This window comes from Protopterus annectens, chromosome 12.part0 (genome assembly GCF_019279795.1).
Source record: "Protopterus annectens isolate FY-2018-M chromosome 12.part0, PAN1.0, whole genome shotgun sequence".
Lineage (NCBI taxonomy): Eukaryota > Metazoa > Chordata > Ceratodontiformes > Protopteridae > Protopterus > Protopterus annectens.
In genome coordinates, this window is record NC_056746.1 from 529,595,042 (window position 1) to 529,611,430 (window position 16,389).

The following is a 16,389-nucleotide window of genomic DNA, read 5'->3' on the forward strand; positions in this document are numbered from 1 at the left end:
CATGCCCCCAAACTGTCAAGCAGCTGGAGTTGAGCTGACCAAAAGACAAGTTTGTGCACTTGACCCAGCAGCTGTAACCTTTGTTCATTCCATTGCTGCTAAGCACTTTAATTCCATTACTACTCTTTCTAATAATGATGGGGAAATTATTGATGGGTGTGAGGGAAAAGTGTATATTTCTGCAACTTTGATTCTCATAATTTTGAATTGTGAGGCTAGTGTGTTAGTTTTGACAAACTGTGAAAGTATAAGGAATGTTTTATCTACATTTTTTTTGTGAATAAAAATGTACTTTAAATAACCTAGTTTCTTCTATTGCACAGGTCACTACTCATTGTTTGCAGTGATCACTGCTGTAGCAGTGGCTTTCTCGCTCCACCCCCCTTGTTTTTGGTGTGTTTTTATGCCAGGGTTTGGACATGTATTTTTTGTTGTTCCTACCATTGTCTTTTCAGGGCTCAATCTCCCTGTCTCTGCTGGCAGGGTATCCCTGAAGAGCTTTGCAACCAAACTTGTCTGTTTGCCAACTCGGCTAATACTGCCTGAGAGTTTGGGTGCATGGAAGGTGCCCTGAAGCTTTGAAAGCTGGACGACTGTTCTATCCTTGGTAGGATATGACTCGTATAGCTAAGGCTACTGTAACAGTGATCATTTGAACATCTATTGTTATGGTAAGTTCAACTTACACAATTGTACTTTGTATCACCTGTTTCTGTTCTAGCCTTCTCTTAAAGTGTAGACATTGGAAAATTCAGCAGAACACTCTGACATTTGAAGTCAAGGTGTCTGTAGAAAACACTGTTAATTAAAACTTCCATAATGGACTTGAGACCACAGTAACTGTGTGCTGATACTGTGACCAGGACAGTTTGCTGTTGTATGTCCCTGCATTAGATAGTGTGGCTCAAGCTGTTCTTTGTTCTGCATGTGTGAGCTGAGACAGGCTAATCTGTTTGCCTTTCCCCGAGTGTAATCCTCTTTGGGATCTGGTCAGCATCCTTTAAACAAGAAGATTGGCAATGATCACCATGGAGTGTCTCTAACTCCCTTCCAGGTTTCTCTTCCTCCTCATAATCAACCCAGTTCCATAGCAAGTTATGTCATAGAATTCCGAAGGTCTCCAAACATCAAGCAGCATTTATTCCTCAAGTCCGTGCCAAGACCTTCTAAGTGGATAAACAACTGTTGCAGCCTTAGCTACTTTTGTTACAGGATGAAACACCATGTACTTTTAATGCAAGGTGTTTACTTAAAGGTGAAATTTTAATCTAAGGAGACTAAATAATGATTTGCAGAGCTCAGTTCAAATGTAATCTTTTGGTAGACTAGGGATCTTATGTTGTGTTTTCTATCCCTTCCTCAGCTGATGTATTTGAACACAATCTCAGAGCTGACTTTGGCCGCTTCTCAAGCTTTAGAATTCATAGCTCAGTCTCCTCCATCCATCCATCCATCCACAGCCCCTTTTTTCCCTTAACCGTAGTTCCCTCCTGTCCCTAGCATTACCCAAGATCTTATTTGCCATTCTTTGACTGATGTGGATAGAATGATGAGGAAATTCCTCAGGACCCCAAATTCAAATTGGGAGTTCTCCTAGCTTAGTCTCCCATTGGATCTATGAACTTTGGACCCTCTCCCTTGCCCATGGCTAATCCTAACTTGATACAACCTCTGGGTTTTGGGACTCTGGATCTGAGATTTCCTGGTTTGTCTGTGTTAAACCTGATGTTGTGGTAATCCTCAGCTCCAGCAATCATCTCTGATCCAACTGGCCCCCAATTTCTTTGTAGCCAGACTGATCTTGAAGCAGAGTCTGGGTGTAGGGGCTGTACTCTGTGAAGTTGCCAGAGCCATCCATTCCTCTCTGAGCATTGGTGTTAGCTCAGTTCTGGCCTTGATCTCAGAGCAGGGTTGAGCACATTCCCTTGCTCATCCCAGAGAGCAGCATCTGCTCTTAACGGGGTGATTTTGGGTTCCCCCGTGGTTTCTGCCTTTGAGTCAGTTGAGAGAGCTCTCTCAGTCTGGAAAGTGGACATCTCTATCCCACTTAGCTGTACGCGTTCCACAGTTGATAGCCTTGGGTCCTGATTCTGTACAGTCTATCTCATTGGAACAGCCAGTTCATACCAGCCTTGAGAGTGTCCTCCTTCAGGACACTCACTTCCCCCCTCCCCATGGAGGCTCCTTAGAAGCACAAGTGTGAGAGGAGGCATGTTGACCCCCCCCCCCTCGGGGGTCTTTGACAGAAGACATGAATTTTGATGAAAGGAAGGGATCCCACAGACGACCATTTGAGAGCGTCTCATTCAGGGAGATCCTTGAGCTTCTGAGATGATAAGGGGGTTGGTCTTCTGAAGCCCCTTCTCAGGAGCAGTTCATTTTTTTTTTGAGGCATGTGGTTCCACCTCAGCTAATGCCTGGATAGTTCTTCTGGCTGATGAGATGATTTGATCTCTCACAAGGAATGGAAGGAACCAGACATCACAGAGCAGACTCCCCAAAAAAATTATAAATATCTTGTTGGTCCTAAAGATTGCTGTCACAGGACCAAGGGACTAGCAGTGCACCTCATGTTAGTAGCACCTGCTAACAAGAAGGAGCTCACTGAAGAGAGCTTATTTGTCCATCCTCCTAATAGAGAGTCCAGAGCTTCAGACAAGTTTGGGAAGCAATTTGCACTTTAGCTACCTCTGCTTTAAGGTTGCTAAATTGCATGGCGCACACGACTAGGTTTCAGAGAGATTTGACAAAGGACCTCTCCAAGTCTCTCTTTCTCGGAGTCCATGTCTGTGGAAGAAAGGGAAACCATGGATTCACAGCTGTCTACCCTTCAGTCCCTGTCTAACACCTCCTTGCGACTTAAAACACCTTCCATTGCATTGGATAAAAGAACTAGAGGTATAGGTATTAATATAAGCAGACATGGATGTGCTTATGTGATTTTGTGGAAAATTTTAGGATGTCTTTTATCAGTGCCCCATTTGTTTGCTTGACTTTGCTCAGTCCTAAGGTGAAGGACACATTCTTCAGGAGTGAGCAAGATGAGAAAACTCTTTTTGCCATTGACATTTGGTGCGAGAGAAGAACAGGGACCTCAGGCCAATGTTGGACCTCAGTAATCTGAATCAGTATGTCAAACACATGAAGTTCTGGATGGTCATGGTGCACTTCATCCTCCCACTTCTAAGGAGGGCCGATTGGATGTGCTCAACAGACCTTCAGGACGTGCACTACCACATCAAAATGGACATACAGTCCAGGACATTTCTTCACTTCCGACTGGGGTGCCACTCAATTTCTTTTCAGGGTCCTCTTCTTTGATCTCACCACAGCCCCCCTGGGTGTTCAAATGCTTTGCAATGGTTGTAGCTCATCTCAGACTGCAAGGGTTCCAGGTGTTTCCTTACTTAGAAGACTGGCTCCTCACTATTTATACCAGGCCTCTTCTAGTCCAGGCCAGGAACTGTTTGGTCCAGCTTTGCTTCCAGCTAGGAATTATAGTAAACCATTTCATGTATCAGTTCTCCCCAGTACAGACTCTAGAATTTATCGAAGCTCACTTGGGCGCAATGGTTCAAATAGCAAGGGTATTGTAGAACAGGTTGTCCACCTTACAAAACCAGGCATTACAGTAACTTTCTCATCAGACTCCACCTGCCAGACTATTCTTAGAACTTCTGTGGTCGTTAGCAACTACCATTAGTTTGGTTCCTCTGGCAAGATATTATATGGGAGTGTTGCAGTGAACACTTTTGGTTAAGTGGTCCATCAGGTGCCAACCCATGTCCTTTCCAATTCGTGTAGTAAACATCTGCAGCGATGATGTAACTTGGTGGAGTCAGTCTTCAGAAGTGTCCCGGGGCCATCCCTTTATTCCTCCCTTTCTCAAAGCCATGGTGACCACAGCTGTTTCCCAACTGGGGTGTGCAGTATTACATGGGGAAAGTGGTCCAAGGCATGAGGTACCCATGAGAGGCCAATCTTCACATCATTGTCTTGGAGATGATGGCAGTTCTAGTGCTGCAGGCCTGTCAGGATGTCCTCTGTCTAGGGATGATCTCTATCCAGATGAACATCATGTCAGTATAATCTAGTACATCAGCAAACATGGGGGAACATGTTCTTACCCTTTGAGTGGAGAAGCAGTAAGAGTGTGACAGTGGGTGATGTCTTCCAACCACTTTCTAATAGCAATACACATATCAGGGAAGTAGAAAGGCCTAGTGGGCAGGTTGAGCAAATCTGTTCTACTACCAAATGAGTGGTGTCTCAGTCCAATAGTGACAACACAAGTCTATCATCAGTGGGGCTAACTATATTGTGATCTTTTTGCTTCTCTTGCCAGTACCAAATGCAGCAAGTTCTTTGCTCTGATCCCAGAAGATAGTCACCAAGAGATGCTCTGATTCATGATTTGCCTCCCAATTTCCTGAATGCTTCCCCATCAGCTGTCCTAATTCTGAAATTCTTGCAGAAATCATTACAACAGGAGAGCATGTTCAACCTCATTGCCCTTTTCTGGCCTCTACAGGTATGTTTTTCATTTTGTTGGCCTTATCTGGTACACCCTTCTTGGGTGCTGGTACCAACTCCAGACCTTCTGTCCCATCTGTTTGAAATGCATCATCCAGATATTAAGGCCCTGAAAATGACTGCATGGTTCTCCACTTCCCATGATGGCTAGTCTATCCAGGCTTTCTTCTAGAGTTCAAAACTTCATTAAACACAAAATCAGTGCAAGTATGGTGGGATGCATGGTTCATAATCCAGTAAATCCAAGGAAACACGAAAAACAGCCAGCACACAACCTTCAGTGATATCTCCACAGTATCTTTTATTCTCCTATTATTTCACCACTTGCATACCAGATGTTCATCGTGTTTCACTGTTGCAGTCATGACTGTAGGGTTCTCCCCTGCCGGCAGGCAGTCCTCTGTCGGCCAGAATCCCAAAGTCTGGGTCCGGTGTCTGCTGTTCAGCCATGCTCCCTGACGTCAGAGTGCCAGGAGTACAAAGCTGACAGCCGACGCCATGTTCTCCAGTCTTTCTTGCCGTGCGGTGATAGCAGTTCGCAAGTGCCGGTCGGCTGACTCCTGACAATTTTTTCTAAACGTACTTCAGTCTGAAGACTTTCTTCTACTCAAAGCTAAGTACCCCGTTGGGGAAACTTTTTTCTTGCTCCAGTCCGATGTCAGAAAAAGTTAATTGTATTTCATGTGGGAAGCAAATACCTCATAAGGATTTTCATTCTTACTGTATTACTTGCTTAGGCCCTGACCACGGCGTAGCTAGTTGTTGGTTTTGTGCTAGATTTAATCAACGTACGATTAAACGAAGGTACGATTTTGCATTTCATTACTTCGGTAGGCGTTTCAATTACAAAATGTCAACGGACACGGGTCCAGCTACCGGTGTTCACAAACGACGCAAGGATAAAGACAGGCCTCCGAGGTCCAAATCAGACGATATTGTACAAACAGAGCCAGCTTCTGGTTCGGCCGTCGTTAGTGAGGCGCTTTTGCAGCCCCTGTCGGCCATTTCGGAACCGATGGCCGAAACGGACTCCCACGAGGAGCCAACTAGGCCTTTAAATATTTCTGTTGCAGGACCTTCGGATAATGCTCCTTCGGATGGGTCCGGAGCCGCTGTGCAGGTACCGGCTTCCGAAGGGGTTTTCAGGCCTACTCCGCTTCTAATAAAGGCAAAGCCAAAGACAAAGGCAAAGACTCCTTCCAAATCAAAGACTACAGCCCAGGCCTCTTCTGATCCGGCACCCAAGTCTCAGAAACAGTTACTTAAGATGGCGGAGGACTTACTTACTATGATCAGGGGTTCACATCCCCCTCCAGATAAAAGGCCAAGGCAGGAAGTGTATTATGACTCCTCTGATCAGGCTTCTGTTTCTTCAGTTTCTTCTTCTGACCAGGAATATTCTTTCCCTCCTTATGAGGATTCTGATGCTGAGGAATCCATTCCTTCAGCTTCTCCCCTGAGGATTTCTCTTTTGGGGAAGCTTTACATGAAATGAGGGAACATTTTCACTGGGAAGGACAGGAGTACGCTGAATCTAAGAAAAGACTTAGGGATTTTCTTCTTCTTCCCCAACATAGACCCCTGGCTATCCCTCCTATTTTGGATATTGTGGATGATGCTTTTTCGGAGGCTAACTTTACTCCTGACTCTCTTCCTCCAGCTCCTGTTAAGCCAGACAGATATTATAGGGTTCCTGATTCCCACCAGTTTTTATACAAGAATCCTACTGCTGATCCTGAAACCATTTCTCAGGGCCCTAAGGGGGTTAAGGCCGCTACTGCTAAAAACCACATTCCCACTGAGAAGGATTCCAGATCTTTAGAAAGATGGGGCAAAAAAGTGTACACTTCTGCTACTTTATCTATTAGGGCTTTAAACTGTCAATTTCATATGCTGAAATACCAGCAATTTCTTCTGTCTGTTTTGAAACAAAAGCTAACTTCCATTTCTGCCTGTGCAGATGATAAGGAATTACATGACTTAATGCATGCCACTGAACAAGTTGGGAAGCATGGTTTACACTGTGGATTTGATGCCTTGGAGGCTTCTTGTAGGGCTGCTGCCTCTGGCACAATCATTAGAAGGCATGCTTGGTTAAAGGAACAAAACTTGCCAGATCAAGTAAAAGCTAAGTTATTGGATGATCCTGTTGAGCATAATGTTTTGTTTGGACCTAAGGCTGAAGAGGTGATAAAGAAGATGGAGGGCAAGGCAAAATCCATGCAAACGGTTTAAGATTTCTTACAAGTACAGCCACCCAGATTTAGTAGGAATTAGGTTACAAAAAATTGGTCCTTTCCCAATTCAGACAGGCCTCAGAGGGGTAGATACAGATGCTCCCAAGGAAAGCTTCAAACGCAAGCCTCTTACAGACCAGGACAGTGGACTGCTTCCACCCCTAGGGGAGGAGAGGACAGGTCGCAAGCTCATAGAAAACAGGCTCAATGACTCCCTCTGTTGGGCTGCAGGAACTTCTTGCCTGGAAGCCCCTCTCGGAGGAAAACTTTCTCTTTTTCACCTAAATTGGACTCATATAACCCAAGGCAAGTGGGTTCTGGATGTGGTTTCAAGAGGTTACAAATTCCATTTTCATACCCTTCCATAGACCAAGCGGATGGCCAGATCTTCCAAAACATCAGTGGTTAGAGGCCTTAAACCAGGTGGAAGCTCTCTTGGCTATGAAAGCCATAGAACTGGTTCCACTTTCGGAAATGGGACAAGGTTTTTACTCAAGGCTCTTTCTAGTCCCCAGAAAGCAAAGTTCATGGAGACCCATTCTGGATCTGTCAGTCTTGAACACTTTTCTCGAGATACCAAAATTCAAGATGCTTACTCTACAGCAGCTACTTCCAATGCTGACCAAAAATGCATGGATGGTAACTTTGGATTTAAAGGAGGCATATTTACACATTTCCATCAGGCAGGAATGCAGAAAATACCTCAGGTTCAAGGCCGGATCGAGGCACTATCAATTCTCTGTGCTGCCCTTTGGATTGTCTACTGCGCCCAGGGTCTTCACCAAATGCCTGGCTCCAGTAGTAGCTTATTGCAGACTCGAGGGAATTCAAATTTACCCTTATCTGGACAACTGTCTTATTCAGGCAGACAGCAAGGATGTCTTACTCCAGCATCTAGAATTTGTTCAGAATCTTCTCAAGTTCCTGGGATTCACTGTAAACATAAAAAAGTCAAATTTGACACCCTCACAACAGATAACTTTTCTGGGTGCTCTTCTAAACACAACAACCCAGATGGCATTTCTGACATACGAAAAACAATTACAGCTGGCTTCAACTTTCAAAACTTTGGCAACATTAACTCGGCTATCTGCAAGGAAATTCCTGCAGGCTTTGGGTTACATGGCCTCCTGCATCCTTCTCGTACCATATGCAAGACTACATATGAGGAAAATACAGTGGTACCTAAAAAGTGTATGGTCTCAGCATTGCCACAGTTTAGACATACAGATCACCATCCTGCCTTGTCTTCAAAATAAATTCCTTTGGTGGTCCAGGGCATGTACTCTAAACAAAGGAAAACCCTTCAGTCTGCCTCCAGCCAGTCAGATACTAACCATAGACGCCTCAGACTATGCATGGGGAGCCCATTTGCAGGGCAGCTGTCTGCAGGGCCTTTGGACAAAGGATCAGCAGCACCTGCATATCAATTTAAAGGAAATGTTAGCCGTTCAGAACGCCCTATTGGCCTTCAGGAATCTTCTACAACCAGGACAACTACTGATATGGACAGACAACACCACGGTTATGTGGTACATAAACAAGCAAAGGGGGATCACATTCCTATCCCCTTTGCAGACTAGCCATGAATCTATGGAACACGGCTCTAGCTTGCAAACTGGACCTTCAAGCTCAGTTTCTACCAGGGAAGCAAAACTTCTTGGCAGATAGTCTGAGCAGAAACCTGTCTGACCCACACAAATGGATGCTGGACACCGAAATATTCAAGATGATTACAGCAGTCTGGGGATGTCCTCACATAGACCTCTTTGCATCCCACCTCAATCATCAACTACAGATTTTTTGCACCAGGACATTCCACGAACTAGCTTGGAAAGTGGATGCACTGTCATTCAGTTGGAGAAACCTCTCTGGGTATGCCTTCCCGCCTCTACCTCTTCTTCCACGGGTGTTATTAAAGATCAAACAGGACAAGCCCAAGATGATAATTTTGCTGGCCCCAAATTGGCCTCGACAGTTTTGGTACCCAACACTGAAAAACCTTTCTCCGGAGCCCCCTTAGGTTTTACCACAGACTCCGAACCTTCTGTCCCAACACCAGGGTCAGGTTCTGCACTCCTATGTCAAAACTCTCAGCCTGGCGGCCTGGTTAATCCAGGGTCTTATGATTCATTCTCTCCTACCCAAGCAGGTTATGGATGTCATTTTAGAAGCCAGATGTCCTAGCACTAGAAAATCTTATGCAGGAAAATGGAAAAGATTTTGCTCCTGGATGCAGGTTCAGGATTCGGATCCTCTTATTCCTAACATTCCTCTGATTTTACTTTACCTGACAGACCTCTTACATAAGGGTCTCTCTTTTTCTTCCATAAAGATACATGCCTCTGCTATTTCTGCTCATTATAATACAGATCCTCCAATCTTTTCCCACCAGCTCATGAGACAGTTTCTCAGAGGAGCTAAGAACTTAAGGCCCCCTAGATCTCCACCCATTCCTGCTGAGGATCTCAACTATGTTTTGGAAAAACTCACCTTACCTCCTTTTGAGTCTTCTGCCACATCTGACATCAAGTTTTTATCTTGGAAGACAGCCATTCTGTTAGCTCTGACCTCTGCCAGGAGAGTTTCGGAGTTGCAAGCTCTCATGGCTGTGGAACCTTATATTAATTTTCATCAAGACAGGGTGTCTTTAAGGACTAATCCTACTTTCATGCCTAAGGTGGTTTCCAAAGTGGCTTTAAATCAAACTATTCACTTGCCAACTTTTTTCCCCAGTCCTCAAAGTAAGGGGGAAAGGATCTTGCATTTCTTGGATGTACACAGACAACTACGTTTTTACCTGGACAGAACCAAGGACTTAGGAAATCAGAACAATTGTTTGTTTCTTATGCTTCAAGTTCCAAAGGTAAAGCCATTTCAAAACGGACCATTTCTAAATGGATTGCTCATGGAATCAGATTTTGCTATTCACACCATGGAAAGCAAATCCCAGGGAGTATAAGGACTCATTCTACCAGAGCTGCTGCCACTTCAGCTGCCTTCCTCAGGGGAGTTCCTACCAAAGACATTTTGGAAGCTGCAACTTGGAGTTCAGTGCATACTTTTTCTAAGCACTACAATCTACCTCTCTACTCTAAGTCTAGGGCAGGCTTTGCTTCTGCAGTCTTGCAGGGCCTTTTAGCCACCCCCTCTACTTTATGACCACCTCCCTTTAATTCTGCTTTGGGTTTCAACCCTACAGTCATGACTGCAACAGTGAAACACGATGAACATAGTACAGTTGTGTACACTTACCATAAATGTAGATGTTAGTGTCTTCACTGTTGCAGTCTGGGTTACCCTCCCTCCTGTCCCCTCTTATTTTTTCTTTTGTGTAGTTCCCTTCTTCACCCTTCTTCTGAGGTGTATTTGCAAAGGGTATGGGATCTTACTCATTTTGGAACACCTGACATCTGGGCCAAGAAAAACTGGAGAACATGGCGTCGGCTGTCAGCTTTGTACTCCTGGTGCTCTGACGTCAGGGAGCAAGGCTGAACAGCCGACGCCGGACCCAGACTTTGGGATTCTGGCCGACCGAGGACTGCCTGCTGGCAGGGGAGAACCCTACAGTCATGACTGCAACAGTGAAGACACTCGAACATCTACATTTATGGTAAGTGTACACAACTGTACTTTTTGGCATTCCTGCCTTCATCAGTGCATTTACCACAATAAACCTAACATCAAATTTAAAATAACCAATGTTTTACAATGATTGGCTACTTACCAATATTCATTAAGCCCTGGAGAAAACAACCCCCCCCCCCCCCAATCTTATAATCCAGCTTTTTTCTTTTTTATCCTGGTGCATCGGTAACGTTGTCGCCTCACAGCAAGAGGTTCTCCCGTTCAATTCTCGACTGGAGCGCCTTCTGTGTGGAATCTGCATGTCCTCCCCGCAGTCGAGTGGCGTTTGAAAGACATGCATGAATGGGCGTGCCTTCATTGAAGGTTGGGTGTCGGGCTGGCACCTCAGCACCATAAAAATTGACTGCCAATCATTAGCGGATTGGAGTTCTGCTGTGGGGGCCCCTAACCGGGAAAAGCCGAATGAAAAACAACAACATCCAATATGGTATGCCATTCTTATTTGTTATTCTAGTTAACATAATTTTATCAATAATTACAAAATTAAATCTAGCAGCATTATGCTTCTCAGTATGTTTATATAAAGCATTAGGTATACTAACATACCTAATGTCACTAAGGTGCTCTGAAATTCTTAATTTAAATGGATGTGATGCTTGCCTTACATAAAAGGTGGAACAGCTACAAGGTAGTCAAACAGACAATCCAGTCAGTGTTACAATACCCAAAAACATTAATATGAAAAACTCTGGAGGTGTTCTGTGAAGTAAAAATTGTTTGCATTTGCAAACATATCTACAAGTTCCACATTCTCACTTCCTTTCAAAAACTTTCCAGCAGGAAAATCTACAAAAGCAAATCTGAAATGGTTTACGATTTTATGATCAAAGAGAAATTTTGATCCATTTTCAGCTCTAATGCCAGCAGTATTAGACTTTCTCGCTTCCATCTTCTATGAGGGAGATGATTATACACTGTCAGTTAAGCTACCTGCAATTTTGAATGTTCATGTTGGTGAGAACCACACTTCATTAGCCTCTCTCAAATTGTCTAAGGCTTTACTGAGTGGTATCTTTCCTCTAAGACCTCTTATTAAGGATCCCATTCTTCCATGAGACCTCAGTGTACTGCTACAGACATTAATCGAAGCTCCATTTGAACTTGCTGCCAAGATGGACTTAAACGTCCGACCTGGAAAACCCTTTTGCTGGTAGCCATTTCCTCAGCTAGGAGAGCATCTGAACTGCAGCCCTTATCTTGTCAGCCTCCTTATATTATTTTTCACAAGGGCAGGGTTTCTTTATGTACTAATCCATCCTTTTTACCTGAAGTAGCTACCTTGATTGCACTGAATAAAAACATTAATCTACCAGCCTTCTTTCCAATTTCTTTTAATAGAGGAGAATACATGCTCCATTTATTGGACAGTTACATTTCCATTTGTTGGACAATTACATTTCTGCCATCAAACCAAATCCCTCAGGAAGCCATAGAAGTATCTTTCTCTAAAGCTGCTGTGGCTATTACTTGTACCTCGGATCCCTTTGGTGTAACACCTACAGCCAGTATGAACAGGGGGTTAGCCACATCCTCTGCATGCTGTTGTGGTCCTGTCCGTGGTTAAGGGAGAGCCACTCATGTTAATCCTGGTAGAGAGGACAGGGAAGGCTTCCCTGTTTTGTCCGAAGATTGCACCCATCCCTGTGGAAGCTGCTGTTGCCATTAATGTCTCTGCTGGTCCCATAATTCTAGTCAGACTTTAACAGAAAACTAAACATGCATCTCCTCCTCAAATTTCATTTTACTGGGCCTGGCTCAGTGTTTAATTCAAGCTGCTGTTCCTTCTTGTAAAGTAGTTTTTGGTAAAAGAAAGAGGGATACCTTTTTTAAAGAGATTCTAGTTTCTGAATCTGGACAGTAGGATGAAAGGACCATTTCATTTTTTTCCCCTCAGATTTCTGGTTTAGACTCTGAGAGCTCAGTTTCTGACTCCCCCTGTGTGTGTATCTGTCTGTGCATACACACACACACACACACACACACACACGTGTGTGTGTGTGTGTCTGTGTGTAGGGGGTCTCTTTCTGCAAGATTATTTCTAGAATGTGTTTTCAGTGGGAGAACTTTTGAGATTTCTCAGTCCATAAGAAGATAGTGTGAGCTGTTACAGAAGGAATTTCTAGAATCTGCACAATTTCTTCCATTTCTGTCAGCTTTGGAGGATGTGTGTCATTGCCTGCAATTTTCCTGACAGTCAGCCAGCTACCACTAGAAAGGCAGATAGGAAATGTAAAATTCCTCAACCTTTTAAGTTTGTATGCACTTTTCCCAAAGCTGATCCAGCAGCTATAGCTTTAGTTAATCCTTCTGCTGCTAAACAGTTAATTCCACTCCTGCTGTTTCTGATAAAGATGGGAAGATTACTGATGAGTGTGGCAAAAATGTGTATGCTTCTGCAACTTTGATTTTCAGAATTTTGAATTGTCAGGCTCATATAGCTCATATGTTAAGGTTTGTTCTCACTAACTGTGAAAGTATGAGGAATGTTTTGTCTGCAGGTTCTTTTTGTGACCAAAAATGTGGTTTAAATCATCTAATTTCTTCTATTGTTCCAGTCACCACTCATTTGTGTACAGTGTATGTATGACTCTATTGATACTTTAAGGGCTAAGTGGTACTGTTTTGTGGAGATTTGCATGGCTGCAACTCCCACATGAAGTTAAAGATGAGATTTTAAATTCTCCTTTGGATAGAGATTTAGTTTTTGGCCCCTCTTCTGCAGAAGTGATCAAAAAGTGTTCTGAAAGGTGCAAGCTAAAACAAGCAATCTCTTAAGATTTTTCAGCCCTCCTTTTCCGAAATTTTCAAGGGATTCTATAACTCCTCTAATTTTGGTAAGAAACAAAATAAACAATCTCATAAAATGCAGGTAAACAGATGTTTAAGAAGAAATGGCAAGGGATATCCAAGAAGAATTCTGGGAACGTCAAAAACCAAGCACGGTCCAGTAACTCTGAATATTTAAGAGACTTTTTCCCCTCCAATCCTGGCACCCACCTTTTTTTTCCAGAAGGTCTAAATCCCCACTTTTCTCTTCGGCAGAAGATGGTTTCCAGAAAATGGGTTCTGAAGATCAGTCATCAAGTGTACAGATGGCAGTGGGGGGAAATACCTGCTTTCCAAGGGGGTAATTCCTCATCCTCCAGACTGAATTTGTTTTTTTTTTTGTTGTTTTTTTTTCCCCCCTCACCTGCCCTTCATCACATGCTGTCCCAGGGAGGGATAAAACCAGTTCCCCCTTTCCAGGAGACTAGTTTTGAATAATTTTTTTCTTAAACCTGTTAGTGATGGTGTCAAAATTCAAAATTATGTCACTTAACCGGTTTCTTTTTTTCCTCATTCAAGTTTTACTGGTAATGTGAGATTTAAAAAATGCTGATCACATTCCTATTCATCCAGACATAAGGCATTTCTGGATCACATCATCAGTCCTCTGCTTTACCCTTATGACTATCCACTGCACCAAGAATATTCACAAAGTGTCTTAACTCCAGTTGCAGCTCATTGTAGGTTACATGGTTTCCATATTTTCCCATATTTAGATGAGTTCCTTATCTTTGCAGAGTATCAGGAGTCTCTCTTTGGTGAGAAATCTTACACAAGCTGGGATTCCAAGAGAACATTAAGTCTGTCTTGACTCCTCACAGGATTGCATATTTTTGGATATCAACTAGACACTACAGTTCAAAGAGCTTTTCTTCCGCATGAAAAATATAGATCTGTATCTACATCTATTTATAGGGTTTTATCTTCAGACCTCAGTCACTATAAGGAGTACCTCAGGGTTTTTGGTCTCATGGCATTTAATATCCCTGGCAAGACTCCTCATGAGAAAGATACAGTGGTGTCTGAAGTCGTTTTGGTCCCAGCACTAATACCCCTTGTGTTTCCAGAACCCAGTGCTGGGGTTTGTCAAAAATCACTTGATGGAAACCTCTCTGACATCATTTTCATTCATTCCTCAAGTAATGGGTTTCAGATCCAACTTGGCTCCAATTCGGCCACTTCTTCCCAATCCTTGTCTACAGCTGTCAAGCTCCTACCTTTACCCATGATGCCCTGCCAACCTAACATACTTCAGATCTTGTTTGCCACCATATTGCTACAGATGCAGACCCCCCCCTCTCTTGAGCTGGCAGGTGTGTTTTTCTTCAAAATTGTGAGTTTTCTCATTTTAATTTTCAGCAGAAGTATCCCTTGAACTCCCCAACTGTCCTCCCTTAATTTTAGAGTTTTTTCAGTTTTCTAGTAGTCCAGTTCTTCCTTTTTCCCTTTTACTGAACCTTTGGTATTTTCTCAAGTACCACTGTTGTTACCTCTGCTTTCCTTTTTCTTGCCTTTTCCTTTCTACCTATTACAGGGTACCTCTTGATACCATCATGATGATCTTTTGTGTTTTTACTTTGTGTTTTATATATTTTTTTATTCTACCTTTCTTTTAGTTATTTCTCATTGGATTAAGACCTTTTGTCTGCTTTTATTTTGGCAGACAAGTCAACTGAATTTAAAAAAATGCATTTCTTGTGGGCACAAAATTTCCAGTTCAAATGCCCACAGGGAAAATGTCTATTTTTTGTGCACTGTTCAAGTTGGATTCTGAATGTTCCATCTGTACTGGTTTAATTACCAGGACACCAACTGACAGAAGAAACTAGTTTTGAAAGGGCCTACTTCCTTCTTCCTCTTCTATTTCAACTGAGGCTCAACCCCCCCTCCAAGAAACAGGACAACGGAAAGGCTGATTTGAATTCCAAAGACAAGCGTACTAGAAAAAGGTCTCAAGATCCATCAACCTCTTCAGCTCCATTCTTAGAGCCACCATCCAGAATTTCAAAAATCAGATCCGATTCCCACTGATCTTACTACCTCAAAAGTGAAATCTCCTCAGATCCGGTTGCCTTGTTAATCGCCAGATACGATACCTACTTGACTTCCTTCTCCTTTTCTACAGGAGTCTCCACATAAACACCCCAGGTCACTATCTATCAACTCTTCGCTTAGGTCCTTGAGGAGGTTGTCTGAGGCTGAAGTGGGTTGGATGATTAGGAATTCCCTCAGAGCTCAGTTCCAGATGGGAGTAATTCTGGCTTTTTCTCCCATTGGATCCATGCGCCTGCCCATTACCAATTCTCATTTAGTTTCTCCTCTGATCCAGTCTGTAGTTTTGATACTGTCAGATCCAAGATCCTTCTGAGTGTCCTACTCTGATTCAAAGACTGGTCGCTGTTAGGCTCCGAACCTGAGCCATCTGGTTCTGAATCTTTCAGAGAAGGAGAACTCTCTGAGCCAAAGTGTCCTTGCCCCTCAGTATTTATGCATTGAACAACTCTGATCCAACTCCATCCTTGGATATAGGGCATTGAGGGATTTGGGGTTCAGGGATACAGGAGGCTTTGGCATCAGTGCTGTCGGCTTTGGTCTCCCCTGGGCACCCTTCAAGATTTTTGAGAGGGACTTCTCTTTACCTAGAGAAAGGACATCCATACCCTCTTCAGATCATATATGTGTACCACCTTCATTTCTTAGCTCTGGGCCTCATTCTTATGTCCCACTGGTACAGCTAATCTTTTCAAGTCTCCAGTCAGTCCTTCAGGACTCCTTCACCTCCAACACCTCACCAGACACATCCCACTGATCACCTCCAACACCTCACCAGACCATTCCACTGATGATCACCTCCAACACCTCACCAGACCATTCCACTAATGATCACCTCCAACACCTCACCAGACCATCCCAATGATGAGGTCCCTCAGAAGAGAACTTGTAAAAGGAGATATTCAGATTCCTCTCAAGAATCTCTCACTGAGGACGCTGACTTCAATTAAGGGGAAGGGTCCTCAGATCTCCACCTGAGAACATCTGTTTTGGAGACATACTTGAACTCCTTAAGCAAAAAGGTGTCTGGTCATCCGACACCCCATCTCAATTTTTTATTTATTTTATTTTTATTTTACATTTGTTGACCGGG

General features: G+C 43.4%; 1 protein-coding gene across 7 annotated transcripts in view; it reads left to right on the top strand.

Annotated features, from left to right (window-relative positions):
- LOC122816697 (eukaryotic translation initiation factor 2-alpha kinase 1-like) overlaps window positions 1–16,389 on the top strand; it is a 1,078,686-nt gene that overhangs the window by 502,704 nt on the left and 559,593 nt on the right. The gene's annotated exons all lie outside the window — the stretch shown is intronic.